Raw genomic sequence first — 15889 nt, forward strand, 5'->3', positions numbered from 1 at the left:
ACCGGCCTTACAGCAGGGGTTGAGTAGTGCAACAGTGACATCCGATGGCTGGCTACATCAGTCTCCAAGGAGCTTTCTGATTTGCCAGTGGCCTCCTCTACCTTGTTAAAGACTAGTGATGATATCTGAATATTAGCTGCCCTCAGTGCGTTTTATTCATTTTACCTCTACATTAAAACCACCTAGGCAGTTTGCTCCATGTTTCCAATGCACTAGGAATTGTCTTCAAATGCAGCCTCAGACACAGACTGACTCACTGAGATCTCGTTGCATTACTCACTAACAACGGAGACTCAGGAACAGACAGATAAGCAGGTATTCTTTTCACTCCTCATTTATAGCTGGAAGGGAGGTGCATGTGAGGCATTTTTTGTGATGAACACAGCTCTCAGGAGTCTGCTGCATTTCTTCGTATATCAAAAAGGTAACTAGATCCTAGCAGAAACACCGGTGAGTGTGTGCACGGCAGTAGTCTGTATGCAAAGGGAGTGGAAAGGTTATGAGAAGTGTTAAATATAGAATTGCTATTTAGTTTAAAGAGATCCAAAATTTACACTCCTCAAATCAGGGACCACTCAGCTCCAAGGCTAAGTGAGCAAAAGAAATCTGAGCTTTTTATTGGCTGAAATCTGAACTCTAAATTTGTCTTAATACCTCAAGTGAGGAGTAGGATTCTGTATTTTGATGGCAGCAGATTTTGTTATGCAACCTTTATAGTATGCTTATTTACTGCTGTTTTACAATACAGCGTGACAAGGAGTAAACAAGTTTATTATTCTGTAGACTGTCGCCTGCACTAAGAGTACCCTATTCTGATGCTCCCCAGGATGGCTATGGACCTCCTTTGGCTTGACCACGTATGACTGGTCTGATGCTTTCTCCAGACAGACATAAATTACTCAAGTCTTGACTGAACAGTTTGGTAAGTTAAGTAGCAAAACATTCCTCAACACAAGGTAAATCTGACACAACATCTAAATAAGAGAAGCCAAATAAACTACACTACTCATGATCAGAATGAATCCACAATACAAAACCCCTTCAAAGCTGTAAGACAAAAGAACCAGTGACCACCTCCTGATCCAGTATTTTGCATTTGCAGCCAACCATCCAATGTATTTTTAATTCAGAACATTTATTTCACATGCTCATATAAAGCACTTCACAAACTATACAATGGTCTTAAGACCAAAAGCCACAAGTATGTTGTGTCATGGGTAGAGTTGAGGCGCAGCTAAGTTCTTTGTTGTTAAACCTCTGTTTGGACATGACATACTATAACATGGCACCTTCTACTTCATCCATTTCTTCCATAAATAATGTTGGTTACCTAAAGCTTTGTTATTAGCTAATGCAGTAAGCAGCTGATATTTTTTTAAAGCGTGAAACATCTACAACTGTGGTCTCTTTATAACCTATTTATATTGTATTTGTAGGGAAAAGTCACCATAAGGAACAGACATTCTTCCCACAGATTATTACGAGGACTGTAAGCCATGTGTAACTATCCATTTTTAGTCTATTGGCTTTCCCCTGAATGCAGAATACTCTCCAATTTACACACACACACTCCTTTCAAACTTGGGGAAAAAACTGAGGTGAAGGGAGTTTGCCATTTTCCTTTTTCCTCCCCCCCCCCCCCCCCCGCCTTTGTCTTACTTGTCTACTTTATTCTGTTGTTTCCACTAATGAATCTTACTTTGCCCAAGTCTTATTGTCATTTTGTTGAAACTATTCAAAGTGCCTCAAGCTGCTAAACAGCTGGCAAAATACACAAACATTTAAGACTTTAGTCTGAATACTAAATCATGATTTCCAGGAGAGAACAATGTGGTCCTTTCTGATTTAATGCCTTCTTTTGAACTGTATGTCATTTTTGCTTTCAGATTAATCTGAGTGTGGAAAACAGGTTGAGTATATTTTTATTAGAAGACACTCCAAATATTTAGACAGTTATTTGAATCGTGTTTTGGCAAAATGATTATGCTTGTCAGTCTGAAAACATACAATTTCCATATTTCCCTTACATTAACTCTCTTAAACAAATAATTATTAAAATCTTCAATGCTATTTACTCTTCTTTTTCCCTCCCTCTCTGGCAGACATAGTTAAAAGAAGCCCTAATAAAATATTTGGGATACATTAAGAAACATCTGAATTGCAGTTGCAATTCTAGTGTAGTCACAAGCTTGTCATTAAAATGCATAGCACAGTGCTAGTGCAGCTGTATACAGCTTTTATTATTCAGACTGCTAAATGGATAAAACATGTTTTAATTTAATGTAAACTGTGCAGCTAGAAACATGAGAATATGAGGCTTTTTTATTTCCTCAGGAGAAGCCTAGATCCTTGAGCTCGATGATAACTTCTCTTGGCCAAGGGCCAATCTAGATTTATTGCAAGAGTCCCCATGCTGCCTCTCCAGACACACATTTTGTAATACTTGAAGAAGCTGGTGGGAAAGGCGTGATTTCAGCCTCTACCACCTCTTTTTATTAACACATACCTGTTAATGTTTTCAGGATCTAACGCTATATTCCACAGCTAGGATAGAGGCAGCAGTACTCAGCCTGGCAGGCAGCTCTGATACCACTGAGGCCAGCTTACACAGAGATGCACCAGAGCCCAGGGCCTCACTGCTGAGTTACAGAACAAAGATGTCCCAACCCTGCAGCCTTATGCACCTGCTGCACCTTTTAGTAATGTCCTGAGGAGCTCACGACAGCTTAAACTCTCTCCTGCAAAGATTCCATCAATCTCCATATTGACTGAATTCTACATGACCAGTTCATAAACAGACTCTAATACTAACTTCGTGTCTCAAGCATTAGTCGGTGTTACTAGCTGCTAAACATCCATTATGTCTAATCACAGCCTGTGTAAACACCTCTAATTTTCATTTTGAATTTCCTGTATCAGGTGAACAATAAAGTAGAAGAAATACTTCAAAGCTCCCACACAAATCATCTGGAGCAGGTTGCAGAATAACATGGAGATCCATAGATGCACGCTAGAAGACCATACAGAAGTACGCTCTGAGAGACCAGCAGTCAGAGTCTGGCACATACCTTCCTCTTTAAGGCGGTCTTGCAGCAGAAATGCAAGAGAAGATAATAACGCGGGCTATAAAGGACAGTCAGTAGAGCCCATGAACCAGATGAGCCATCAGTGTGAGTAGTAAAGGGTCTAGCCTTAAAAGGAAGCAAGTCCTTTGCCAGATTTCAGCCCTCTGTAAGCTAAGCAACAAGGTATTTTCTGGCCCATTGTGAGCCCTTCTATTGAGGTGGCAGTGGAGTCTCATTATCTCCGTGGGCTGTAAAAGTGCCTCTAATTAGCTAGTCACCAATGCTCTACCAGAGGGTATTTTGGAGTAGATATATTCTAATTGTCTCTGTTGGGTGTCTACAGCGATTCCATAGAAAACAACCTTCACACAGGGTATGCTCAGCTTGGAGGCATTCCTGTCTGCTCTTTCACTCATTCACAGCATTTTAAGCCTGGATGCCACATAAAGCCGAGATGGACGTGCTACGATTAAAGACAGAATAAAAATGAAATGAACCAATAGACCGAGGTTAAAAATTGGAAGTAGCAACAGCTAATTAGTTCCGTAGTTGAAAAGAGAGAAGCCACAGCGCTTCTGTTCAAGAGGCTACTGCTGCTATTAGAATACACTGCTATTCCAGCAATGTGTTTCTACATCTCTATTTTTTTAAATGAAAATGTGCATTTTTATTATTGATTTCCAGTTGCTAAAGCTTCAGTATTTCTCAGTCTTCCTACAGCAATCTCCTGCTAGTCACTCTGACATCTACAATGCCTGACATCACCTACTTCTCCCATACCACAAAAGAGGGTTCTGTAATGCAAAGTAAAAGAGAATATTCACTAGCTAGTGACAGAAAATGACGTGCATCATAGACTCCATCCTCTTTTCCTCTAGTTAGAGGCTAAAGCAGCCATAAACATTTGATTGTTTTTTATCTCTTCCTTGTAATACTGGCGATACAGATGCTCACTCACACACACACACTTTCATTCCCTCACTTAGATCCAAAAGGCAGAGTTCTTCTGTATCCCACACCTACAGGGTTAAGGGAATGCATACATGTCTTACTGTAGGTATTTACGGAGAAGGACAGAAAATGGTTACTTAGAAAAGATCTTATGGTACCCTAATTTCAGAATGTGTTATATGCAAGGACCTTGGCCATAGGCTCTTGCATTCGTCTGGTAACATCTTCAGAAATGCAAAATTCTTTTGTATGATTCATGCATTTGGAAAAAAAAAAGTTAAGCTAAACAAAAAGTCATATGTATAACACAACATCCAAGTGACTCAGATTCAAGACATTTCACTTAAAATATCTTATCACCCGCCTGCTGACAGGATTACTAGTGCATCTGAAAAGAGTTATCAGTCTCCATCTTTTTATTTAAAGCAGACAGTGCTTCTCTTAGGTCTCTGACACCAGACCTCACTGGCCACCAGGCAAACTCTAGTCTAGACTAGTTTGGGCTACAGCAGTTTTGGTCCTGCTACAGGTTCCCTCGCAGCACGATCCATGTCAGCCAACTGGCCCATAGCCAGATATTAGCCATTTGGAGCAGTATTAAGCTTTCATTCAGGTGGAGGAAATTTTACTTTACTTGGCCCTCAGATTTTCTATCAATTTTCTACACAATCAGATCTCTGTGGCAAGCAAGGCTGCTTAGTCATTCCTCTGTCCTATCTCTAATTATTACTCACATCTTTAGATAGCAGCAAAAGATCTATGAATAATGCTGTCACATTGGAGTCTCAACACACACCAGTAACCTCAGTCTGTTTGTATTATATTCTTGGCCATATATGTCTGCTGCATGCAAGATTATTCCTATTTACAGCAGAACATTCCTGAAAGCTTTCTCATTTTCCACATGCAATTCACATCTTTTTCTCAGCTGTTTATGACAAGATTTCATCCACTTTCTTTCTTAAGTTTGAAGGTTACTGGAGTTCCTATTCACTCACATTTCACAGAGTCATGCATGACTTAATCTTTGATAGCAAATGCAAATCACAGCAACATATTTTCATGAATTTATTGCTTTTAATCAGAAATGAGACTTTCATGTCTGGAGATTTATCTAGATACTTCATCACTTAAATAAGGACGCATCTTAATGAAAAATCACAGGGTGCTGACAACACTGGTTGAAAAGTTACTATTTTCTAGGAACACAATGTTCTTCCATCCATCCAATTCAGATGTATAACAATAAGAATATTTTTCAAAAATAGTATCCAAAACAAAGTCTAACTTCCCTTCAGCTCTTAGAAACATGTTTCAGTTGACTGAACAAATTAGTTCCTCAGTATCACATAAAGGATACAGGTAACTGAGTTTCTCTGCCTTTCACTCCTTCTAATCTTGCTGATAACGTTATTTACATTCTGTTCAACAAATAAAATCAAGATTAAAAAGTTGAGCTGCCTGAGGGCACTCTTTGCTAACAGAGATTTTCAAATGTACAACTTGTTTTTGACTTCTAATAACATCCAGAGAGATACTTTGTTTTATAAATTATCCATGCGACATGTGTGCGTAATCAGTGGCGCTCCCAAGAAATAACTACATTTTCTCTTCTGTGTACCTGCCATCTACTTTTTGATTGTTCTCTATGATCTGCATGAACACGCCACTCTAACACCATGTAAGCAACTTGCTGGATTAGGACCAAGAGAGCAGGAATTCATGATGTGACCACAAAGAGAAACCTTTGAAAGAGTAAGGGTGAGAAAGTAGTGCTAAAGAATTACAGTGCTGATACACCTCACCAATGGAAAACAAGGACTAGCCTCTGGGTGCCACGCTGGGTTTCTTGGGGGGACTATACTATGTAAGGCCCCAAGCTGAGTGGGATTTGTTGCCAGACCAACAGTTGCCACTGTTTATTAGAGCCATTTTTCCGCAGCCAATGAACTGAAAACGACAAGAAAATAATCAACAGTTGTCTGAGAATATAAGCCACCAGCAAGCAGTCCTTCTCAACTGCATTAATAAAAAAAAAAAATAATTAAAAAAAGCAGCCATTAAGCTTGCTTAACACAGCTGGAACTGGAACCGGTTCTGTTTCTAAATTGCTAATGAAAGCAATGGAAAAGCCCAACTGAGAAAGAAGTAGCTGTAGTAGCCAAATTGCAAATGACTTGGAAAGAGGGATTTTCAGCTGACACGCTCTTCAGTGCTTTATAAGACGGGTCAACAACCTCTGAAGATTGATATGACAAACTGTGTGCTTCCTTCCCAAATTAGGAGTTAAGTGTGCAAGAAGGACCTCGCGCAGAAAGCTGCCGATCAGGATTCCTGCCCAGTTTTCCACTTTGGCCCAGCTTCTGCTGCTTCTCCTAACATGCGGCAGTTCCCAACCCACAGGCCTGTGTCAATGCTCCCTTGTGCCATCCAAAACTTGTGCTGGTGCTGCCTTCAGTACATGTATGCCACAGATTACCATCCTCTCCTGCTCTTCATGCCGTCAGTGTAAGCGGAAAACAGGAAGCATGTCTGAGAGAGGGACATGTCTAGAGAAAGCGTGTTTCTGAGTTGTCCTTGTCAGTTGCTCCCCGATAGAGAACCACAAGACTGACACTGTTTGTTTTTCAGGGCCAAACCGGTTTGTGACAATTAAATGTACACAGGTGTCCTCTGTCCAAAGCTGACCAGGGTCTCACATCAGCACCAAGACACCAAGAAAGAGATCATGAAAATCTTTTGCTCTTCTCCCTTGCTGGGAAAAGGGGTTCCTTCCTATCATTAGTCTGTCTCATTCTTCTCTTTCCTTCTCCTCCTTCCCCATTAGTGCAGTTACAATGAGAAAGCTGTAACTATAATAATGCTGCACCTAGATAAAGTGGGAAATGGCACAGGATTACTCATATTATATCTTGAAGTGTTCAAGGCTTAGGGACTGCCATGCTCATAAATAACACTTCAAACAATTCTACTAGAGGTCCTTAGCTCAATATGACATAATTGCAGTCTTGCAGGTGCACTACTTAGCCTGCAGCCATTTCAGAGAATTGTTAAAAATTAAAATAGAAAAATAACTTAAAAATTCACCAGCTCACACAAAGGTTCTTACTTAAAAATGTGGCACTAAACTCTACTTTAATTCAGGTATTCCTGAGGCAAAGAAGACTCAAGATGGCTGAGAAACCATTTCCTTGCCTAAATGTACAAAAAGCAACCAAAATTGAAATTAAAAATACATAATTATTGTAGAGGTAGGACAAATTTTTTTAATAGAAAAACCTTGTTGTGATAAACACTCAATTGGACCCAAACTGAAAACAGACCAACCAAATTAGACATTCTGTATTATACAGATTCTACACTGAGGAACACAGTGATAAAGCTTTATTGAACAGATGTAGCAGATGAAAGACACATTTTAGAAAGTCAAATAAGCCAAGATGTGATATTTTTTAATATGCCTTTATGGACTTTTAATTACATCAAAACCTGATAGTATCAAATACTTTCTGAAAAAATACATTTTGCAAAGATGTCCAACCTACTGTTAATTCCTGAACATTTCCTAAGAAGCTCAAATAAGTATCCGAAATTCTAAATTCTTGGCCAAATTTCTCAATGTAGACATAGACCACAATCAAAACCCTGAAATCAAAACACAGTGAATTTTCAGGTTTTTCTTTCAATACATCATCACCTTTCTCCTGACAAAGAGAGTTTCTTTAGAGAGATTAAAACCTGATTATTATATTTAAGTGTATAATGTCTAGTAACTGGCTTAGTTAAATGTTTGATAACAGTGAACAGTAAGGAAGCTTCTCAAGAAGAAAGAACAAAACAAACAAGCAGCAATTAAAAGTAATCAGCCACAAGACTATCTGGAAACTTATATAATTTACCTGATTCATTTCTGATTCTGAAACCAGATGACAATCACCTGCTCTTTGGCCAGCTAAGAATCATGAAATTTTAAAAAGCGTAATTCATTAGTTCACATCTTCCTAGCAATTACCTTCTAGAACTCTTGCGATTTTCCTTTGTGACCCACGATTCAATTGTGGCTTTTAGCAGAAACTAATTGAGCTTGGTAAGGGTCAGAAGGGCTGGCCACTCCTAGCTGTAGGTAGGACCAGCCCACATTTATTTGGGCTTGGTTTTAGTTTGGGGTTTTGCTTCTTGAGGATCCCTTCCTTTGGCTACAGACAACAGGTCCCTCCAGCACCCAGAAACAAGGCTTTCCCTGCCACCTCCAGAGCTAGACTCACAACAGACCTCCCTCATCCCAGGGTACTTTAAAATACAGCAAACTCATTTTTTCCCGGCATCAGGAAGGCCTTTCCCATTAAGTAAAATGAGAGATCTACTTCTACTAAATCTGTAACTGTTCTTCCCTTCTGGCTCCACACTAGCAGGGGGGGTCACTCCCTCCATGGGCTCTTGCTGAGCTTTCCCAGCTCACACAGCACTTGTCCACCTTGACCCACAACTGCTTCCTTGCCATCCATTTCTTTGGTACTGAGTACACGAAGCAAGGTGTTATTTAAATAGCCCACATCAGTCATCCACGAGATTTCTTATTATTCATCCAGTAGGATGAAATTGTCATACCCCACACTGGCATCTGAATATTTCCTTCAGATAATGACTGAATAGTCCTTGAAATTGTACCCATTATGCTTCCAACCCCCATTTGCCACCTGCAGTCATCATCTCTGTCCATCTGCACTCATCATGGTTGTTCATCTTTGTCAAATTTATAGCAAACAGTCTTGGAAGGAACAATGCAAAAAGCAGAACTGTAAAGATGAGAAACAAAATATGGGTGGGGGTGTCTCTAACAAAAGCCAGGTGTAGAAGTTATTAATTAACTGCAGAGATATGGCATGAGCGATTCAAAGTACAGTTTAAATAATTGGCACAATCCATTTGCTTGATGCATCTGAGAATTATGTGCCCTTACTTTTTCACTAAAGCACTAAATAACATAAAATTATTTAAGAAAGCATGTTCATTAAATTCTACCATACCGTGAGAAGCAGGTCTTAACCAAAGTATTTAGAATAAAATATTCATATTTCAGATGATACAGGCAGTAAATTTTGACAGCATCCAATCTCTGGGACTGCAGTATCTGTACTCAAGGCCCCAGAGAAGTAGTGTTAATTGTTTCTTTTTTTAAAGCAGTGCTTAAAAGAAAGAGCTTGAATTTGCTCAAATGAAACTTAATGAAGGTGATTTCGCCTATAAAGTTAATCATCACTTTGGTGTCACTGTTTCACGGGTTTTGGAGACTTTCCATTCTGAGGCAGGAATGCAAACTTCACAGACAAGGGCACATCAGTGCTTCTCCCGCTATCAGTTCTACAGATAAAGGAGAAGATGTAGAGTCTGATTCACAGGCACACTGCTTTTCCCAATTGCATTATGATAAATATAATCTTCCTCTTCTTGGACTTACTTGTAGATAAGCCTCTATTCCGTGTACCTATCTGTGTACTCTCCAGGCTCCACAGTGTGTATTTCTGTGCATTCTAGAGCACCTTAAAGGAAGAAAGGTCTATTAAAGCCCTCAACTGCTGCGCTGGGCTTTCCCCTGCGCTCTCAGGGCCTGATCCAAAGTCCACATTAAATCAGTAAGAGTGTTTCCAGTAAATGTAATATGCAGTCAGTCAGGTCCCTGATGGCTCACTCTGGTCCCCAATTATTTAGCCTACAGAGGATACAAGCTTTAATGAAAGCAAAACACACTATTGCAATAGGGACAAATTATTTTCCCCACTTTAAACTATCTTCCTGTGGTAAATGCAGCCTGGGACTGTAGAAGCTAAAGGGACTGTCCAGAGATTTCCAAGCTGTTTCCCTTTTTTCTGGCAACCAAAATAGACAGAGATTACAAGTGCTGTAACTAAAATGAGAGTATCTATGTGTTTTAAAACTGCTTTCTGCATCATGTCCGAAAGTAATTTCATTGTATTCATATTGCTAATGATAAACAGAAGATAAGATCTGGTACCAAGGTAGATTATTTTCTTTCTCTAGGAGAAAAGTTTTGCTCTGTGAATCCAGTTATTCAGTATCGTACACATACGTGTCCACAATAATCCTCTCCTTCAGCAAAGCAGGCTAACAGGTCAGCATGAGGGATCATCAAAACCTAGTATTATGAATTAATTATTATTAATTATTATTAAATAGCAATGAACAGTAACTGTCTAGGATTACGGTACAGTGACTGCACTCGGAAGATAAAAGGCAACTCCAGCAAAGTGTCAGAACCCTCAATTTTACATTTAGATAGGAAACTCAGTACCATGTTCAGGCTTCCTCACGTTTTTATTCTTCCCCATGACCTATTTTCCACTTCTTTATACCCAGTAGAATTAACCTGGACAAAAATACACAGGCACTTTCATCCACCTGATCCAGTTCAAAGTTGTCTGATGTCAAGTCACAATTTTTGTGCTTTAGCTCATTCACATTCTATCAATAGCCAGCAGCCATTACAAAGTGAGGGTTTTTTGCGTATCAGAAGGCTTTTATTTGTGGAATATATAACACTTTGATAAATACCATAATTTTAAGTGGTTTAATACCATAATTTTAAGTGTTTTAAAGCCTGCTTTATGCTGTTAATGAGGTTATACAATGAAGAAATGGCAATTACAAAGAATTTCTTTAAAGCTACTTTGCTTGAAAAATAAAATGCTTGCACAAATTTGCCAGTTAAAAATCAAAATTGTAATAAACTACATGTAAGCCTTTAGTACAAATAGAATTCCTGACAGATTTATGTTCAGGATAAAAAATGTTACCTGTCAAAAGCAGCTATAAAAAATTAAATATCTGCTTAATGTGAAGCTTCAAGTATTGCGAATGTAGCATTCATTATCATAAACACAGTAGTATGATCTAATTATGTATTCTGTACTAAGTTTGTCAGATAACACAATTTGAAAATGGCACAACTAAATCAAATATGTTCTACTTACCTATTGAGTGATAGTGAAATTGCACATAAAAAGGCTTCTTTACAATCAATTTTGAGATGCTGCAACTTTGCAATGGGTTTTATTTTATTTTAGGATTCTATCATCAGTTTACCATCCTATTTTAGAGATTTTTCCAACAGGAGAGTGCCTTCGTATCCAAACACAAATAGACGAGTTGTTATATGATTCATCAATCTTATCACTGTTTATCTTCATCTCACACACACTGTCAAAGTACTCATCTTTTTCCACTGTCCTTTGATTTGTAATTTAGGAAAAGGCAACATAAGTCTTTACAAACTGCATGATTGAAATGGAAAATCAAGGCAAGAATCTGAAGGTCAGTTTGCTTGGTTTCAATATCAGGATTATCAACCTCAAGGACAAAAGCACGTCGATCGTATCATGCAACTTAGACTACATAAACAATAGCCTGTCCTGTTAAACTAAAATCAGACATAAGAAACTATAAGAAATATAAGAAATTGTTTTCTCATGCACTAGAGAGGTAGAGCTAGGGCAAAATTAATTAATCTTTCAAATAACTTTTCCTCAACATGAAATGAATCTCACCTCAATCAATCTAGTCTCTAAATACAGAACCCTGGGATCTAATGTAGGTCTCACTTTTGCTTTCCACTCAAACTCATATGTCATTGACTGTTTCTCTTAGTAGCAGTGGAAGAGCACAACTTCTGCTCTCTTACCCTTCAGCTAGAGTCATTTTCTCTAGAACAACGCCTCCCCTGCAATTCTCTGACATGGGCTTGCCCTCACAGCCTGCCCGAAGACATACAATGCTTGTTCATCAGGTGCTTTTTTAACAGTTCTTCAGGAATCAAGTGCTACACCTATTTTCTGTGGTGGTCTGAATTTTCTACTCCCTTCATTGCTCCCTCCTTGCAAGTAAGGTTTTGATCATTCCCTTGTTCTCAGGTTCCCAGCTCCTTTAATGTCATTCTGAATGTATTCTCACAGTGTCTCTTTTTACAAATTCTGAACGTCTGACCAGAGCGTCTCAATGGGATTTGCAAAACTGTGTTAACACAAGGAAATAGCCTAATTATTATCATCATCATTTCCATTCCTGTTACTGGCAAAACTGATCCTAGGGTCACAGCCCCATTCTATCTGACACATACACAAAACATCCAGCCAAAAGACCATCCCTGATTCAAAGAGTTTGCCACGTGTGCACATTGAAACACTGTAAAAATGAGTTCTGAAAAATTACTGTGTTCTTCCTGACATAGAGGAAGATGTCCCGTTGATCAAGACATCAGAATTCAGGTTTTTTCCCAACTTAATTTTCTGTATGTTTTTTAAACTTGTAAAAGCAAATTTATATCTTTTTAATAAAAAGTAGGGCAAAGAGAGATCCTAGTATATGCATAAAACAGCATAACATGAGGCGGCAAAGTGTCCTGGTTTCAGCTGGGATAGAGTTAACTGTCTTCCTAGTAGCTGGTACAGTGCTATGTTTTGAGTTCAGTATGCAAAGAATGTTGATAACACTGATGTTTGCAGTTGTTGCTCAGTAGTGTTTAGACTATAGTCAAGGATTTTTCAGCTTCTCATGCCCAGCCAGGGCACAAGAAGGTGGCACAGGACACAACCAGGGCACCTGACCCAAACTGGCCAACGGTGTATTCCATACCATGGGATGTCCCATCTAGTTTAGGAACTGGGAAGTGGGGGCGGGGAATCGCCGCTGGGGGACTAGCTGGGTGTCGGTCGGCGGGTAGTGAGCAATTGCCCTGCGCATCATTTGTACATTCCAATCCTTTCATTATTGCTGTTGTCATTTTATTAGTGTTATCATTATCATTATTAGTTTCTTCTTTTCTGCTCTATTAAACCATTCTTATCTCAACCCACAGGTTTTGCTTCTTTTCCCAATTTCCTCCCCCATTCCACTGGATGGGGGGTTGTGAGTGATCAGCTGCGTGGTGCTTAGTTGCTGGCTGGGGTTAAACCACAACACAAAGATACATAGAAGAAAATGGAGGAAATTGAGTAGTACATAGACATTCAAAAGTTATTCACTCAAACACTAATATTTACTTCCAAATCCCAATACTAATTGTCCACACAAAGATTCATGAAAGACATGGGGAGGACCATCACAGATGCCATACATACAGCACAACTTCAGACACAGCACCTGTGGATAACCTGATATGGCTGAATATCACAATTTTCCTCAAAATCAATTTATCTCATGAAATCAGAAGGCTGCCACTGCATGGCACAATTGTTTTCCAGTTGTTTAGTATAATTATTTCACAGTGAGCCCAACTCCAGAGCTTATTGAAAGCTCACACTTAACGACTAAGCAAATTTGACCTCAAAGTGCAGAATGAGGCATCTCCTCACACCAAGATCCAGGTTATACCCAAGAAAATCAGCTCCTTAAGGGCTCTAGTAACCCTGAATCTTGCTGTGAAGGATCTGTCCACTGCACGCACTAACCAAAAACCTGTTTTTTGAAGACCTCATACAGAGTTATGCACAAAGGTCTTCTTAAAAAGGAGATGGTCTTAAAAAGGAGACAATCTTAAAAAGGAAGCAAGAAGGTAGCATCTAGCATATCACTGTTTCCAAATGATGGTACAGCCATAGATCAGAAACAACTAAACACGGCTTAAGGATCCGAGAATGTTCTGCTGCACTGGTTATGGGCTCCTGTGCTCTGTCAGTTAGAAGCATGCACACAAATAAATGCCATCAATCTGAACTATTTTGGTGTGTATAAAAAATAGTCCACAGTATGTAGATTATCCATAGCTTGTCCTTTCCTAATTTCAGTTACCATAAAGGAAAAAACCCCCACTTTTTTAGATTTTTTTAAGAGGTTTTGTGACTCCATCCCTTGGCACATCTCCATTTTCTGCTCAGAATGTTAACATGGGTGGCACAAATCAAGAATGCTTAACGTTTGTCTGGCATTTGGGGACATCTGGCAAGTTGGTTTGAGCTACTGCACTGCTGTGTGTCTGGAAATCTTGGATATTTCTACTCAGTGAAACAGATCAGGTGCCAAGCAGTTGCAGAGTAAATCTGAGTGTTCAAAAAGCACTAAATATGACTCCTCTTAAAAGCACTGGGCTTATTATGTAGGGCATCCTTGGTGTTACATCATTCTGTGTAAAAGAAAAAAAGATTTTTAAAGCTATGTTGCAAATGTTCAGCTGTAAAAATGGAAGGAAGGAATGCTGAATAAATATCCTGTTCAGGTAAGCATCAAACACTTCAGAATTATGTCATGGTTTAACCCCAGCTGGCAACCAAGTGCTACACAGCTGCTCACTCATCTCCCTCACACTGGATGGGGGAAAGAATCAAAAGGTTCAAAGTGAGAAAACTCCGGGTTGAGATAAAGACAGTTTAATAGGTAAAGCAAAGGCCGCACACGCAAGCAACGGAAAACAAGGAATTCGTTCACCACTTCCCATGGGCAGGCAGGTGTTCAGCCATCTCCAGGACAGCAGGGCTCCATCATGTGTTAATGGTTACTCCAGAAGACAAATGCCATCACTCCGAACGTCCCTCCCTTCCTTCCTTCTTCCCCCAGCTTTATATTCTGAGCATGACATCATATGGTCTGGAATATCCCTTGGGTCAGTCGGGGCAGCTGTCCCGACTGTGTCCCCTCCCAACTTCTTGTGCCCGCCCCAGCCTGCTGGCTGGTGGGGTGGGGTGAGAGGCAGAAAAGGCCTTGGCTCTGTGTGAGCACTGCTCAGCAGTAGCAAAAACATCCCTGTGTCACCAAGACTGGTTTTAGCACAAATCCAAAACATAGTCCTATACTAGCTACTATGAAGTAAATTAGCTCTATCCCAGCTAAAACCAGCACAACTTATCTGTAAGATAATTATAATTTTAGATTTTTTTCCCCCTGTTTTTAGCAAATGCTAGTATTTGAAAGAAATTATTAGGGAACTAATTAAAAAATATTTTAGGGATTTCTTACATTATTTAGTAATTAATAGTAAGACCACTACAATAACTGAAAAGGGAGCACTAAGCACTGTGGAGCCCTGAATCTGTTCATGTGGACCTGAACAGTATGTTCACATCCCTATGATCAGATTGTTCATCTTCACGTGTTCATAATGAAGTAGTTCTTTTGAGATTAAGAGTCCCCTTACAACAGCATTAGTTTACTTTACTGGAGGACAGCAGGTTCTGCCTTCACTTGGTAACTTCTGAGTTGTTCAACTCAACTGATTATTAATTTTAATGTATTATTCACTCAAAGGACTTTTTTTTTTTTTTTTTTTTGCTATAGACACCATTCATCTACTTTGAAATGTAAGAGTAAAGTCTTCAGCTGATTAGAATCAGCTGTATCTGGATGTTTTTGTATAGTCACAAAGGAAGAAACAGAAATCACAATTTCATGTTTTCACATAGAACTCACAGTACTCTTCTTATAGGTACCCCTTTCTCATTTATGGTTCCACTTTAGCTGATTTTTTTTGTATTGCAGTTTTTTACATTTCTTTGACTTCCAATGTTGCCTAATGCGAGCCATTAACTATCCTGATTTTTATGTTTTGTCTCACCTTTATTTATTTTACTTTATTTCTTCAAAATGAGCAAAGTACAAGTGGCAAATAATTCTTGTACAGCACAATTAATTCTAAAATTATGACATTAATAAAACAAACCTAGGTATAGCTATATATAAGATACAGGCCACAAGCACCTGTGAGTACCTACTGTGCACAACATGCAGTAATACAAGTCCTCTTCCATTCAAAGGAAATACTAGGCCTAAACATCTTCAGCAAATAAGCACTCGAATTTAATCTTAATAATACAAAGCAAGGGACTAAATTTTTTCCCTCAACATTCAGCCTGCCATGATATTGTTCAAAA

The sequence above is a fragment of the Accipiter gentilis genome, chromosome 26 (assembly GCF_929443795.1).
Source record: "Accipiter gentilis chromosome 26, bAccGen1.1, whole genome shotgun sequence".
In the NCBI taxonomy this organism is placed as follows: Eukaryota; Metazoa; Chordata; class Aves; order Accipitriformes; family Accipitridae; genus Astur; species Astur gentilis.